This window comes from Misgurnus anguillicaudatus, chromosome 2 (genome assembly GCF_027580225.2).
Source record: "Misgurnus anguillicaudatus chromosome 2, ASM2758022v2, whole genome shotgun sequence".
Taxonomy (NCBI): Eukaryota; Metazoa; Chordata; class Actinopteri; order Cypriniformes; family Cobitidae; genus Misgurnus; species Misgurnus anguillicaudatus.
Window position 1 is genome coordinate 47,558,576 of NC_073338.2, and position 17,614 is coordinate 47,576,189.

The following is a 17,614-nucleotide window of genomic DNA, read 5'->3' on the forward strand; positions in this document are numbered from 1 at the left end:
ATAAAACATATGTAATGTAATATTACATTAAAATATGTTTTAGACTAAACTGAACTTGTGCCTCATGTCTCACTTTACCCCACCGCATTTGTCTCACTTTACCCCACCGCCACATTTTGGGAAAAAACTCTCTCTCTTGCAGAGGTGGGTAGTAACGAGTTACATTTACTTCGTTACATTTACTTGAGTACATTTTTTGGGTAACTAGTACTTTTAGAGTAAATTTAAGGATGGGTACTTTTTACTCTTACTCAAGTACATTTCTAATGAAAAAACTGTACTTTTACTTCGCTACATTCGGTGGCGTTACTACGCTACTTTCAAATGGTAATAATTAATGAATATATTTTATTTTTTACGTTTATATGGCTTGCTCGAAAGTCTCGCGAGACGAGAGGCTGCGTGCGTTGCGAGGGGTGGCTACGTATCACCCTTTAGCGCGCGTAGATGAAACATAGATGAAAGGAGATGACTGAAGCGGAGGATGACCTATGCAAGCTATCAGAGGCAGATCACGCGTGGGCTCAAGTTTGGTCTATGTTTACACTACAAAAGGTAAAAAAGAATAGTTTCATAATGCGATGTATGCTTTGTGCACCAAAACGAACTGACATCTCAACGTACAGGAATTCAAGCTCCAACCTGAAACAACACGGCGGTACGTGTCACTTTGTGCAGTGCCTTATTATAATATAATTTCATGCACTGTTTTTGTCATCTGCGCTCTTGTGCAAGCAATGAAAATCACTCTAATCTTACAAACAACACACGTTCACATCTGCACATTTCCATATCATTTCCTCATAAAACTAAACAAATTGAACAGCATAGTGTTAAGTCTTGCATTAATATAATACGTGAGAACCGGGGCAAAAGTAACACTGGACGAAAGTAACAAAGCGATTTTCTCAGAGGACTGATAACATTTGCATCCCAAACTATGACAGCATCTTTGCAACCCTTGACAGAGCTGACAAATATCGCGTTATTTACTCACCATTTTCCGGGTGTAGATGCAGAAAGGTGTTTTCAACCATAAGTAAATTCCAAAAGCGGTCATTGTTTTCTTATAAAGCGTTATGTTTCTCGTTTCATCAATCTACAGGTTATTTAGTGCTCTAACTAACACATCCTGAAGTTTGACTTCTCAAGACTTTTTCAAAATAAAAGTAAATCGGGTTTAAATGTGAGGAGATCCTGTCAGGACGAAAGTAACACTTACTTTTGTACCATTTATATTATTCTAATTTTATTTAATTTAATTTTCATAGTATTCAAACTGTTGAATTTAAGTTTGTACTGTTGGTTGCTTTTGAAACATTTGATAAAACTGAAATTTAAAATGAAAATATAATTTCATTATTTTTTACAAAGATAAATTACAAAATATGTTTGCAGTTACATATTAAAGAGGTCATAGTCATGTATAGTTAATAAAAACAAGTGTAACACGAAAATCTACATTGTTTTGTTGTGTTAAAAAAAGTAACAATTCACCACTTATGTTCAAAGTGAAATTATACTAGTCATTTTACATTTGTTCAAAATTCCACCTGGTATTGATAGACCACACTTGTGAGTTACTGACCACAGCAAAAATATATCTCTGTCTGAAACATTATCTTAAAAAATTTTAAAAACTTAAAAAAAAATCTGAAAAATTTCTCCCCTACACATAACCGGACACCTTACTTCAATGTAGAAAATACATACGAATAAAAACTGGATTAATAAAATAAAAGAATAAAGTATGTTTTTAAAGAAACATGTTTTATATATTATAATAAATGTAGAGTTGATGTGCAAAAACAGAAAAGTTCCATTTGAAATTCTAAAATAAGCATTTTATCAAGCTCCTTACGTTCATTAATTGCACATTAATGACAATGAAAATAACCTATTCATATAAAAACATGATAACAAACAGCACACACATTCTTTTTTGCTTACTGTAAGCTTGTCTAAAGGCAGATCCAGCCAAATTTTGTTGTGAACGTGAAAATAAAGACACAGTTAAATGTCAGAAAACAGTCAGTGTTTGTTTAAGATTTTTTTTAATGACACGTTATGTGGTGTTGGAGGACTGAGATAGACTGCTTTACTTTAACCTAGGTAGTAGTATATAAGCAGAACAATGAGACTTTTAAGGAGAGGTTTGTGAAAGCCCTCCAAGTAGTCTGAAATTCAGGGATTTTACGCTTCTTTTCAATCAGATTGGAAGTAACGAGTAACTAAATACTTGAGTAGTTTTTTCATCTAATACTTTTTTACTCTTACTCAAGTAAATAATTAGATTGTTACTTTTACTTTTACTTGAGTAAATTTTTGTATAAGTACTTGTACTTTTACTTGAGTACAGATTTTGGGTACTCTACCCACCTCTGCTCTCTTGGAAATTCAGGCTAATCTTCAGCTAGCATCAACACAAGGTTTTATATGTTGGTAGTTCATAAACATGTGTGATATAAGTTTTTCTACCTGAATCAATTTGCTTTGGCACAACAGTTGATTAAGTTGACAGCAAGAAAATTTACTTTTACAAGTAAAAAATATATTTTTGTAAAAAAAACATGCTAACCACAGCAGCATGAGGTCCTGTCCTTCATGGCCAAGGGGAAATTTGAGGGGCTTAAAAACATAATAGTCATAGGACCACAAATGTGTTCCGTTGCCTAGATACAGGGGGTGTCTCACTTTACCCGATGTCTCACTTTACCCCACTCTCCCCTACTCTCTGAACCTAACCTGGTCGGGAGCAGGTTTTATCCTGTAAACTCTGAGTTTCTTGTGGTCTCCTCCTCATTTTTAAAGGAGTAGCGGTGTTTAATCTTGTTAGTTGCTTTAGTACATTCATTCATTGTGCACATTTTTATCATGTACACTGTAAAAAAATTTTTTAGCTGTCTTTAAGTTATAATTAAATTGCCAGTGCAAACCATTTTAACTTACGACTTTTTTCTTACGATATTTTTATATATTACACTAAACTTTCAACTAAAAAAAATTAAAACAGTAAATTGAAATGACTTGTAAAGCTAATATGATATACTTAGGTGCATAGATCGTCTTAGTGACTAAAATGTCATGTACTTTTATAGAGAATCTTGTAGATGATGATGTTGCATTCATTTGTAGAAAGTTAAATTTATGTCCCGAGAGGATTTTGAGACCCCGAGTGTTTTTTGTCATATCCGCTTACATTTATGTGAGCGAAATTATTATTTTTTGCAGTCATTTTAGATATATAAATATCATTATATGACTAATATCAGTTTTTGTGGTGCTCTTACATTTATACAGTTGGCTTGACATTTCTTACGTATGCACTCGTCATTATCGCTGGTCTAGTGGTTAGTGCTGTGTGTAATAGTTGGGTCAGATGTACCGTCGGCGATCGAATCCTGGCTGGGTGAATTTTGTTTTATTCATGACAAACATTTGTAAAGTTCGTAGCCTTATATGCAAAAGTATTATGCTTAATTTCATTTTTAGCTGAGCTGCTGTCATCTTTTTGTCCATGGGATTGCATGTGCATGTAAATGAATATAATAACGTACAGTCCTCAGTTTATTTACTTCTGATATTAACTGTGATGAAAAATTAAATGTACGCATTTACTGGAGTAGCAATTTACAAAAACAACTCTTTTCTTTAAAATATATGCTCGTAGTTGCTTGCAGTAACACTTTCAGTTTTAGTAGTAAAAATGATTAAGACCTCTTTGTCACGTGCCGTTGCCATGGTAAATCGTAATATCTGAGCTCCATTGATGATGGCTTTTCATTGTGGCTGTGCACGCGCTTAACTCAGAGTCAACCTACTCAGAGTCGATTGAACTAACTCAGATCAGCTTTTCTGTAACCGAAAACTCAGAGTTTACTATCTCAGAGTAAGTCAACTCAGAGTTCAAGTTTAAACTCAGAGTTGGTTGAACCTCCTTATTGAAACGGGCCCCTGGTGTCTGGGTGATCTCCATGACATCTGACTCAGGTGGAGTGAATTTCATGTTATCTGCATATGTTACTTTCTGGGTGAGTAGTTGTGGGACTTGACTGTATGAAGAGACAAACATTAGAATGTTTTTAGGCATGCATTGCTTTATTTATATATATTCTCTGCAAACTGGAAATGCACAGAATGGAGGTTTTATCATAAGTACAGTTATCAATATCATACTTTGTCAGAGGAAATGTCTAAATTAACTGAGCACCACCACTTCATGATTATTGGTGTGTCAGACTGTCAAAAGATAGCAATCGAAAATCTTAATCGTTCTTTTTTTATGTTTACTCACAGTCATAACATAGAGTGCATACAAAAAACAAAACAATATTAACAAATGCTGTGTTTAGTACACAGACACAGGTGTACAGCAAATAAAAGACCACTTACCATCAACATAAATACCCCACAATCAATTCCTCCTAGCTGTAGAGGGGCACCTTGTTAATTATAGACAATACAATTAGACTATATACAATTAATACAGTATGTAGCTGTCACATCTAGTGATTGGTGTTAAGTCTTTATGTTTGTTTATAGTCCTGTTAAAGTGCACTTGGTTTACTTAATTGACCCTCAGTGGGTTATTTTTGACAACTGTGTACTTTGTTCTTTCCTAATACTCCACTAAAGATATCTAAACAAGTTTACAAGCAGCAAGAAGTTAAAAAGCTCTACCTCAAAATCAGTACAGACATGTTCCAATGTCGAGGGGAAATAAAGACGGGGATGCTGATGCTGGGGATGAAGGTGGTGCTGCAGCCAATGGTAGGTTGTCCAGAGACTGGATTTTTACACATTTTAAAATGTTGATGTACAGTAACAGCAGTGAAAGTGTGGGATCGTCTGCACTTGAGACCATGCTTGATGATGATTAAATCTAAAACATAGAAAGAATAAATTAGCATCATTGTCTTGTTTACATGTTTTGTACAGTGCATTGCATATAAACAGCTTTTGTGATGAATCACCTTGCTCAAGAGCACAACATAAAGAGTATTTATATACATGTTTTTAACTTGTCATAAGTAATGTTACGTAGAAAAACTATTATAACAACTGAAATAAAGTAGTTTAAATTCAGACATCCCAAAGGTTTCACAACACGAGAAAATATTAAATGAACAATATGTTTTTAGTTTTAAATGCAAGGAAGAAATTACTATGACATGCACAAACAGAAAGGTTCAACAAACATGATGTTTATCACACACACAGTATAATTAAAATATTTAATTCACAGACACACACACACACCTTTTTGTTGAACTGCATGATTTCAGAGCTCGTGTATTTACAGTAGGAACAGTGATATAGACAGCAGAAGATCCTGTCCTCGCTAAAGTATTGTCTGGTGCACCTGTGCAGGTTAAACAAATATTTACATTAAAAATAAAAACTACAATAAAAACACTACGTAGAACGTACCACTTGTGGTGGACGGGAGAATGTTAGCACATTAGCTATCGAGTGTTTAACGCGAAACTCAACCTACTCCCGAAAGACAGCGATAATTGTAAGATTAAGATTTTATATACATATTAAAGTTCAGTTTATCTTTAAATTACCGTTTTCTTACCGTGCAATACTCCGGAGTACTTGATATACATATCTATGGGCTGTACAGTAAGGCTGCGTCCGAAACCGCATACTGTATAGTAGGTACTGAATTAGATGAAGTACCTACTTACTTGGCGTTAAAACAGTAGGTACTGTATAGTATGAATCCTGGTAGTATGAATGAGATTCGGACGTACTACATCCGCCATGTTGTTACATCACGTGACATACGTCGTCATCACGTCGTGTCATTTCAGCGCGAAAACAGCCGCGTGCCTCTTCTTCTTCGTTGGATAACTCCTCGTCCGGGGCATCATGGGATAGTGAAGCGTCCATCGTATGCACACTGCAAAATCTAACCGGAAGTAGTAGGTCATCCGGGTACTTTTCGCATACTGTTTTTCGACTACTATGTATTCGGACATACTGTACTACTCGCCTTGCCTACTGCATTTCGCGTACTATATAGTATGAAGTAGGCGGTTTCGGACGCAGCACAAGTTTAAACAAAGGCTGCGTCCGAAACCGCATACTGTATAGTAGGTACTGAATTAGATGAAGTACCTACTTACTTAGCGTTAAAACAGTAGGTACTGTATAGTATGAATCCTGGTAGTATGAATGAGATTCGGACGTACTACATCCGCCATGTTGCTACATCACCTGATATACGTAGTCATCACGTCATGTCATTCCAGCACGAAAACAACCGCATGCCTCGTCTTCTTCGTTGGATAACTCCTCTCCCGGGGCATCATGGGATAGTGAAGCGTCCATCGAATGCACACTGCAAAATCTAACCGGAAGTAGTAGGTCATCCGGGTACTTTTCGCATACTGTTTTTCGAATACTATGTATTCGGACATACTACTCGCCTCGCCTACTGATTTTCGCGTACTATATAGTAAGTAGTAGGCTGTTTCGGACGCAGCAAAACTCTGCGCCTGCTCAGTGCGCACTTCTTCTTCTTCTTCTTCTTCTGTTGAGTTTTATGGCAGTTTACAATCAAAGTGTATTACCGCCATCTGCTGGACTGAGGTGCAATTCATTTTGGGTTTTTAAAGAAACTGAATAAAATACAAAAAAATAAAAAAGAGAAAATAATACAAAAAAAAATAAAAAATTAATTGATTCTAAATCCTACTTGCTAACTGTGTATTTTTAATGAATGCTACTATAGCGCTGTTTATGCTTCCTGACCTGGGATCTGCCAATAATGTTTCCAAGGAGAATACTTTCTTAGCTGTATTAACCGTCCTTTTCAGTATTTCTCTTTCCCCATTAAACCTTCTACACCTTAAAAGGACATGCTCCACATCTTCACTCTCTCCACAAACCTCACAATTCCCAGATGGATGTTTCTTTATAATAAATAAATTACTATTTAAACCAGTGTGCCCTATTCGTAATCTGTTAAACCAAACCTCCTCCTGTCTATTTGTGTAACTGGTCTTTTTCCTTGATATTTCTTGTTGCAAATTATATAAATGTCTACCCCTCCTCTCCTTATCCCATTCAGACTGCCACATTGCATTCACTTTTTGTTTGATTATTACCTTTATCTCTGACTTACTGAGTGGAACATTTATTTGAATTTCCTCTTCTTTTATTGCCTCTTTTGCAAGTTTGTCAGCTTGTTCATTCCCTTCAATACCTTTGTGTGCGGGAACCCATACAAACTCCACTTTTCTTCCCTGTTGATTAATTATGAACATAATTTGATAGATTTCATTCAGGAGGTCCGGTCTACACACTGATTCACCATTCTGAATAGATTTTAGTGATGACATAGAATCAGAGCAGATAGCAGCTTTAGGGAGCCTAGCCTCTTCTATCCATTGCAATGCAATGATAATGTCTACCATCTCCGCAGCAAAGATAGATAAATGATCAGTAGTTCGCTTTTTTATATATATCCCTGATCCAGAAATATACACCCCAATCCCAGTCTTACCCTCAGAATCCTTTGATGCATCTGTGTATATTTTTGCAGTGTCGTAACACATATTCTCAACATACTGACCTACCATATCTTTTTTTCTATAATTACACTAGGAAAACCAAACAACCAAGGCGGGGTTATTGCCAGAGGCAAGGTCTTGCTACAATGTATTTCCTCTATCTTTAACTGATTTGCTAATCTATTGGCATCCCATCCAAAGCTACATATCTGCGATCTCCCATATTCCCAACACTCACTTAAGACTTCTCTAGTAGGGTGCGACGCATTATGTCCTTTTAAATTGACCCAATAAGCCATACACAATTTCAAGCACCTGAGGTTTAATGGCATTTCTTCTGTCTCAACTTGTAGCGCTGGTACAGGAGATGTTCTAAACGCCCAACTACATACTCTTAGACCAGTGTTCTTCATTGCGCGGCTCGCGAATCGCATGCGGCTCGGCAAGCTTTAATTTGTGGCTCGCATGGCAGTAAATAATACAGTGATATGATCATGCAGGCATGCGTTTTTTCTGTTTTCTCTGCTCCGGACGTTAACTTTGTTAGAAAACCATACCTATAAGATCAGGATGCACGTCGAGAACCGTGTTCAATCGCATGCAGCGCTTGCACAGAGCGATCGTCATATGACATCAGACTGCTTGTTATGTAGTGATGTTACATTTGAAGCGAGGCTTCGGAGCTTGTGTCGAGCAAAAGTGGGCGTGCCAAATGAAGCTTTAGGTGTGTTCGACTTCATGCGGCGCTGCGCAGACCGATCGGTGGCTGATTTGAAGCAGTGCATTCCGGTTAGTAATTTTGTCCGACTTAAGCTGGCGCTGCAGGCACGTGACTGTGTCATATGGTTTTTAAGTACCGCGAGAGCGATTCGAGATCAGCCGCCTGAGTTAGCCGGCGCAGTTCCCGAAGAGGAGCTGCACGGGCTGTAATGACGACACAGCTGTTTCAAGATTGGTCGGATTCACCACATGACAACAATCACGTGTGTTTCGTGTGTATTTTCACGCCCTCAGTATCACAAATGCTCACAAATCTGTATTTTTATAACAGTTAAAGCTATTTTCATGTAGTCGCGATGTTATATTGTGTCATCTTTATCAAATAAAATGGATAAAAAACGTAGACCCCACAACATTGATATTTAAATAATATATGCTTATGTTGAACTTTATTCTTGTAAAAACAGATGCTGTAAGCCTCTTCAGTTCCTCTCATGCTCATACACGGACATTCAAAACAGTATAATTCACTTTTTATGTAGTTTACATCTTACAAATCATGTTTAATGCGATTAAGCAAGCAAACGGCACGTGATCAGCCATGCCTGACGTTAATGCAGCAAGCTACGGGAACCACAGCGCGTCCGACTTCACGTCTCCGTTTTCAGCTCCTCCCCGCCTGCACGCGGCTAATCTCGCGGATCGGTTACATCCAGCCACAGCCGATGTCGAACACACCTTTTGATTCGAAGCTTGTGTTGTTAACGTTGAAATCACGTGACCAATGACAAACGAAGCTTCACTTTCTGCTCAGTCACGTGGGCGCTTCGCTTTGCGTGTCAGAAGGTTCGAACCCTAGAGGTTTTTTATGAGTTATTTGCCTTATTCACATTTTGGTCTCACATAATACTGTATATATAATATTGTATTTACTTATACTTGTGTGCGCGTGTGTTATTATATGCATGTGAACATTATTCTGTACAATACAGTATTGAATCATATGAATATTAACTCATACTGGAATTTATTGCCACACTTTAATCAGTAAATAAATGTATTATATCGACCATTCACAGACATGTTGTCTAAGCTTTATTTGTACACATAATATTAATATTCATCTGAATTTCATCACCTTGTTGCTTCATTGACGGAGCTTTTTCCAGAAGCAACTGCTATATGTTTTATTAACCAAAAGATGGCGCTGTTTTCGACACCCTCGTTGAGGCTTCGAATCATGGTTCGAAACAGTAAGAGAAGTATCGGTGCTTCATTCGAAGCTTCATTTCCCCATCACTATTGTTATGCTTTCGAAATGCTCTCGCGGCACAGATGTCACTCGCCAACCGTTCTGTGCAGCGCCGCATGAAATTACGAGAAAGGTGGCCCCCTGGTGGTTTGGGGGGCACTGCATAAGCATATTATAAGAATGCTTAGCATTAAAATCCTGTTTTTGTCATGAAGGGAAATCATATTGTCTCAGACTGGTAAATGATAAAGAATGATTTGCCCTTGTATTTATTGCATTGCAACAGATTGACGGATTGATAGGCAGACATGCTATTTATGACTGCATGTAACTTTTGATACTTTGCGGTAAAGGCGGCTCTCCTATTGACCCTGACCTATCAGTGTGGCTCTCGTGTAAAAAATAGTGAAGACCACTGTCTTAGACTTTTAGCCTGCATTCTGTCTAGTTCTTGGATGTGTGTCTTTGATGCAGATTGGTACACAATACATCCATAATCAAATACTGATCTAATCAGAGCAGTATAAATTCTTTTAAGGGACGTTCCTGAAGCTCCCCATTTGTACCCTGTTAAACATTTCAATACATTATTTCCCTTTTTGCACTTCTCCAACATTTTCTAGATATGTTCCTTAAAAGTTAACTTTACATCAAGCCACACTCCCAGGTACCTAATAGTATTGACTTGCTTTAATTGTTGGCCATATAGCTTTAGTTCTACGGTAGGGTTATTTCTTTTCTTTGAAAAACAAATAACTTGTGCCTTTTCCACTGATAAATGAAAACCCCATTCAAATGCCCATCTTTCAACCTTGCTAATAGCTAGTTGCATCTTAGCTGAGATGTTTTCAATACTACGCCCGCTTATCCACAAAGCTCCATCATCAGCATATAATGCTCTGTATATTCTCAGATCTTCTATTGACTCAAATATGTCATTAATCATTAGGTTAAAAAACACTGGACTACACACACTACCCTGAGGTGTCCCATTTTCTATAGAATAGGTCTTGGAAACATTAACCCCAACTCTAACTTCAATTGTTCTGTCTTTTAAAAAGTCCTTAATCCAATTGAACATCCTCCCACCAATGTTCATCCTATTCAGCTTGATCAATAACCCTTCCTTCCATAGCATATCATATGCTTTCTCAATGTCAAACATGGTAGCCAGAACTACTTCTTTATTATTTTGTGCTTTCCTTATCAGATTCTCCAAACAAACTACAGGGTCCATTGTTGTTCGACCACTACGGAACCCGCTCTGATGTTTAGAGAGCAGATCTTTCTTTTCAACCTCATACATCAACCTTCTAACCACCATTCTTTCCATTAATTTACATAAATTTAACGTTAATGCATTTGGTCAGCTTTTAACTTCAGTTCTGTCTTTTCCTGGTTTACCAATAGGAACCACTACATGTTTCCAACACAAAGGTAATTTACCTTGCTCCCAGATCTTGTTATAAAGTTTTAGAATTCCACACTTGGCTACATCATCCATCTCCTTAATCATTTTGTAGCATATACCATCTTTCCCTGGTGAAGTATTCTTGACCCCATTTAATGCTCTTTTAAACTCAAATAAAGTAAATTCCTTATCAAGTACACTCTCACTATCTACCTTTTTCCCTAGTAATCCTTTATTTTCCTCCATTACTTTAACTCTCCATGATACCTCTTCATCTGTTAGGTTTTTTGAGCTATGAACCTTGACAAACCCTTTAGCAAGCATCTCAGCTTTCTCCTGATTAGTCACTGCCTCTACATCATTATTTTTAATCACAGGTATATTGAATTCCCTTCTAATTCCTCCCATTTTCTTAATCATGCTCCAAACATCACCCACTTTAACTTCTGCCCCAATTTTACCACAAAATTCACGCCAATATTTCCTTTTTGCCTCTCTTACAACTTGTTTAACCTTTGCCTGTGCTTTTTTAAATTCTATTAAATTAGTATATGAATGGTTTGACTTTACATTTCTGAAAGCTTTATTTCTGGATTTTACTGCTTCCTTGCATTCATCTGACCACCAAGGTACCATTTTCCTTTTCCTCAAACCAGAAGTTTTACCAATAACCTCCTCCGCTGCCTCACACAATATATTTGTTATTTTTGAGTTTAATTCATCAACATCACAACTCCTATCCGATATCAGCTCCATCATCATGCCATTCACTTTATAACTATACAACCCCCAATTTGCCTCTCTCATTTTCCATCTTGGAAACCAATTATCTTCTAGACACAAACTTTGATTCCAAACACTTAACTAGATAACATAATGATCACTGCCAAGAAATCTTTCCTTAACCTCCCACTGACTTACCCCTGCTATCTGATCAGATACTATTGTAAGATCTAACGCAGATTCCGTCCCATGACATACATCAAATCTAGTACATCTTCCATCATTGAAACATATTAGTTTATTGTCATCCATAAATTCCTCAATAGTAATTCCATTTTCACATGTACACAGGTTCGGGCACTGGTAAGGAACCTAGCTCACTTCACATTGGGACGATGTTCACTTATTTTTCTGTCACGTGGCTGCTTTAGCGCATTGTAATCACTCACAGCTGTTACTCATCAACAACCGGCAAAACCAACATCTCTCTGACTTAATTTTAAAAACAGTACATTGTGAAAAATGCTGTCATTATTCTCTTACATATATGTGCATAAAATTGGAGGCATAATTACATTTTAAATGTAATAAATATATTTACAATGTTAAATAAATATTATTATTTTAAAAATTGAGTAGATTGTGGTCCCTTACTGTGTAGCAATGTGTGTTTATATTTACAACTAAAACAAACGTTTGTCTTTATAAAAGTTCTGTAACATTTCATAACGTTTATTGAGTTGGATCACGTGATGTTCGGTTGGCGAGCGTCAGAAAAGGTCACGTGATTTCCGGTTAGGGAACATAGGGAACATCGATGCTCACTGGTTTTTGCGTTGCATTGTGGGAATTTTTAGGGAACGAACGTTCCAGTGCACTGAACGGATTTTGCGTTGAGACAGCCCTTAAAATGGCCGACTGCCTGATCAGTGCCCTGACTACTGAACAAGGGAGCTGATTGAGACACACAGTTAGTTTTACTCTGTAAAGACAAAGACTTGTAAATGTTTAATGTTCATTTAACTTTGAACAAAATGTTGCCAGTAAATAACATAAATTTAAATCTACGGTAAATTACCGGCAACTCAGCTGCAATTTCTACGGATTTTTTTACAGTGTATACATTAACCGCTCTAGGGTTGCCACCCATGTCTGATAAAAAACCTGGACATATCGATGACCCGGCCAATTGGTTTGCTCACAAGCCCCCCCCCCATAGCATAATATTTCTATAGGCCTATGCAATTATTGGCAACACTTTACAATTCTCTTTTTTTCAATTCTTATTTGTTAACATTAGTTAATGTATTAACTAACATGAACTAACCATGAGCAGTACATTTGTTACTGTATTTGTTAATCTTTGATAACGTTAGTAAATAAAAATACAGCTGTTCATGGTTTATTCATGTTAGTTCACAGTGCATTAACTAATGTTAACAAGATTTAAATAAATGAATTATTAACATTAACAAAGATAAAAAATTGCTTTATGCTATAAGTGCAGTTTATTATTAGTTCATGTGTTAACTAATGAACCTTATTGTAAAGTGTTACCCAATTATTTGTTCATTATGTTAAAATATGTAAATCAGGTTTACAATTTATTAAAGCTGCTTATACTATTTATGTAAAATGTTTTTATTTATATTCCATTGCAACTTTAAACATGTCTAAATAGCAACTAGCAAATATGCACATGATATTAAACTTCTTGAACTCACCTCAACATGTATTTTACAATCATTTAACCCGCCATGGGAAAAGCTGAAGTCACTGTTACAAACTCTACACCATGCAAGATTTTAACTCTTTTAAGACAGGGATACACTTTCCTGTAGTCTGGTGTAAAATGTGTCTTATATTTTCGCTTTTGGGGCACTCTCCCTCTGCCATGGCGCTCCTGTTCATAGATATGTATATAAAGGCTAGATGGCTCGTCCGCGCTGCTGGCCAATTGAGTGCAACGTCCGCATTTTGGCGGCCATCTTACGACAGGGCGCTCGCTCACTCGTAGCATTGAGTTTTAATGATGCAGGTACTTTTAAATGACCATAACTTGCTTAATTTTTTACCGATTTTCAAACGGTTTGGTTTGTTATAAACGTCAAAGATGTACCTATGACACTGCATACCTATACTAAAAATAAAAAATAAATTCATGAAACATGTTAAATCATTCAGAATTATAGCCACGTTAATAACGTTTGTAAAAACCCAAACCGTTTGAAAATCGGTAGAAAATTGAGCAAGTTATTTAAAAGTACCTGCACCATTAAACTCAATGCTACGAGTGAGCGAGCGCCCTGTCGTAAGATGGCCGCCAGGTGATGCCGTTAGGGACTCTGCCTTGAGCCATCTAGCCTTTATATACATATCTATGCTCCTGTTTCTAGATACACTGATTAGTTCGGGCTGCGTCCGAAACCGCATACTGTATAGTAGGTACTGAATTAGATGAAGTACCTACTTACTTGGCGTTAAAACAATAGGTACTGTATAGTATGAATCCTGGTAGTATGAATGAGATTCGGACGTACTACATCCGCCGTGTTGCTACATCACGTGACATACGTCGTCATCACGTCGTGTCATTTCAGCGCGAAAACAGCCGCGTGCCTCTTCTTCTTCGTTGGATAACTCCTCGTCCGGGGCATCATGGCATGGGATAGTGTAGCGTCCATCGTATGCACACTGCAAAATCTAACCGGAAGTAGTAGGTCATCCGGGTACTGATTTTCGAATACTATGTATTCGGACATACTACTCGCTTCGCCTACTGCTTTTCGCGTACTATATAGTATGTAGTAGGCGGTTTCGGACGCAGCATTGGTTTCGGGAGAAGAGATAAAAGCCCGCCCACACTGACAATTGATTGGTTGGTGTCCTGAAACAGGCCAATCAGGATGCTCTCTGTCTTACATGCGCTAAATGAGGCAAACACACACACAGACGCAAGGTCTCCCTCTCTGCCGTGCGCGCGCTAAATTTCATATTTACATAGCTTTTCGAAAACCGGGACATTCAGTGTCCCGGGAGAGTTGATAAATTTCCCGGGACAGGTTATTAAAAGAAGGACAATCCCGGTAAAACCGGGACAGGTGGCAACCCTCACATTTCTCATAATCTCATCATAAGTCAATTCAGTTGGGACCCCTGTGATCACTCCCTGCACTAGTCTTTTCTTCTCCCATAATCCACACTTGATCTTCTTCCCCTTCCAACACTGTCATTTTACCCAAAGGTCTCTTTGTCTGTTATCAACACATGTAATGATTAAACTTCCATCTCTTAATGGTTTAACTGACACAGTTCCTACTGCGTTGTATAACGCTTTTGATAACTTCAATGGATTCAAAGAACATGGCGAATCAAACTGAAGTTTTACCTTTATTTCTTCCTGCTGTCTTACATTTCCTCCATTATCATCCTCACCTGACTTCAGAGATTTAGCATTTAAACTATAATCACTGGCTGCGTCCGAAACCGCATACTGTATAGTAGGTACTGAATTAGATGAAGTACCTACTTACTTGGCGTTAAAACAGTAGGTACTGTATAGTATGAATCCTGGTAGTATGAATGAGATTCGGACGTACTACATCCGCCATGTTGCTACATCACGTGACATACGTCGTCATCACGTCGTGTCATTTCAGCGCGAAAACAGCCGCGTGCCTCTTCTTCTTCGTTGGATAACTCCTCGTCCGGGGCACCATGGGATAGTGTAGCGTCCATCGTATGCACACTGCAAAATCTAACCGGAAGTAGTAGGTCATCCGGGTACTTTTCGCATACTGTTTTTCGAATACTATGTATTCGGACATACTACTCGCCTTGCCTACTGCTTTTCGCGTACTATATAGTATGTAGTAGGCGGTTTCGGACGCAGCACAAGTTTAAACAAAGGCTGCGTCCGAAACCGCATACTGTATAGTAGGTACTGAATTAGATGAAGTACCTACTTACTTAGCGTTAAAACAGTAGGTACTGTATAGTATGAATCCTGGTAGTATGAATGAGATTCGGACGTACTACATCCGCCATGTTGCTACATCACGTGACATACGTCGTCATCACGTCGTGTCATTTCAGCGCGAAAACAGCCGCGTGCCTCTTCTTCTTCGTTGGATAACTCCTCGTCCGGGGCACCATGGGATAGTGTAGCGTCCATCGTATGCACACTGCAAAATCTAACCGGAAGTAGTAGGTCATCCGGGTACTTTTCGCATACTGTTTTTCGAATACTATGGCTGCGTCCGAAAACTCTAAATTGCTGCCTTCTGAGGCAGCTTTCCAAGGCAGCAAGGCATCAAGGCATGTCCGAATTCAATGTTTGGTTTACTTCCTGTCTCCTGAGATACCTATGCGTGGACGTACATTAAGAATGTGATTGGTCGAGTCCGGTCGAGTTCGAAAAAATAAAATGGCGGCCAAGGACGCGACTGGACCACCAATTTAGTGTAAATAAAGGTATATTTTCACTTTTTACACCTTTTAATTGCATTTCTAGCGAGAAATTAGTATTGTAGTTTTCAAATATGTGATTAGTTATCACAAAGGCGCTCTCTGTTTAAATTTCAAACACGCTGCCTTAGAAGTGTGTCCGAAAGTCTTTCTCTGAGCTACCTTCATGCCTCCGAAGTCATTTCCTCATGAGGCAGCGAGGCAACGAGTCACTGCCTTGAGTTTTCGGACGCAGCAATTGTATTCGGACATACTACTCGCCTCGCCTACTGCTTTTCGCGTACTATATAGTATGTAGTAGGCGGTTTCGGACGCAGCAACTGTTAGATCTTCTTCTTCTTCTTCTTCTTTGGTGTTTATTGGCGGTTGGCAAACCAACCAGTAGGTGCATTACCGCCACTAACTGGACTGGAGTGTGAAACAGGATACATGCTTATGAGATACGTGAATTAATTAAAAAGAAAAAGAACAAAAAAAAACGAAAATCTAAATTCTTTTGCTTAACTTTGTTTCTCTTATAAATTTAATGATGTAGTAATATATTTTCCTTTCCCCTAGAATACCTGCTATAGAAAAGTCTTGGTGATCTACATTCTTTAATGACTGAATAAACTGACATCTTTCTTTATTATATTTCCTACAGTGAAGCAGAACATGTTCAACAGTTTCTTGTTGACTACAATCATTGCATTCCCCAGTTGGGTGTTTACCAATTTTAAATAAAGTATTATTAAGTCCTGTGTGACCTATTTTCAAACGAGTTATTATATTCCCTTCCTTTCGATTCCTGCTTTCCTTCCTCCCAGCACCAACCTGTTTTTGTATATTATATAAATGTCTACCTTTTCCAGTGTCATCCCAATATTCCTGCCATACTGATTGTGCATAATTCCTGATGTGTACTTTAGCTTCAGCTTTACTTAATGGAACTTGTAAATCTACCTGTTTTAATTTCAAAGTTTCTTTAGCCATTTTATCCACTTTCTCATTTCCTTCTATGCCAACATGAGCAGGAACCCAAATTAATTGAACTGATATGCCTATAATCTTTAAATTATATAACTTATGAAATAATTCATTGATTATATCCATCCTATAAGAAGATCTGCCAGATCTTATGCTTTCCAGTGCAGAATAACTATCTGATGCAATTACTGCGTTATTTATTCCTTTCTCCTCTATCCACTGCAGGGCCATTAATTCTATAGCATAGACAGATATATGATTAGTAACTCTTTTTTTAATATAAATGATCATATCTTGGAATATATACAGCTGCACCTGCAAGTCCTGATTGTGGATCCTTTGACCCATCTGTATATAAAATTACTAAACCTTGGAAATTTATCTCAAAATAATTCTGCACTACATACCACACTGGAATTTGTTGAGATTTTCCATTTATTTCCTGTTGTATATTGAGGTCAACATTTGGCAAGGGAAATAACCAGGGAGGAATTAATGATATTGATAATGTATTGCTGTACTGTATTTGATGTAAACCTATATTCTTAGCCT

The 17,614-nt window shown here is 37.6% G+C and overlaps 1 long non-coding RNA gene across 1 annotated transcript; it reads right to left on the minus strand.

Moving 5' to 3' along the window:
* Positions 1-3,954: 3,954 nt before the first annotated feature.
* LOC129452910 (uncharacterized) lies at positions 3,955-5,607 on the minus strand. The gene is made up of 4 exons (XR_012359118.1): positions 5,582-5,607; positions 5,260-5,362; positions 4,393-4,882; positions 3,955-4,052 (listed from the first exon to the last, which is right to left on the minus strand). It is a non-coding gene; the product is annotated as an uncharacterized lncRNA (long non-coding RNA).
* Between the last annotated feature and the right edge of the window lie 12,007 nt (positions 5,608-17,614).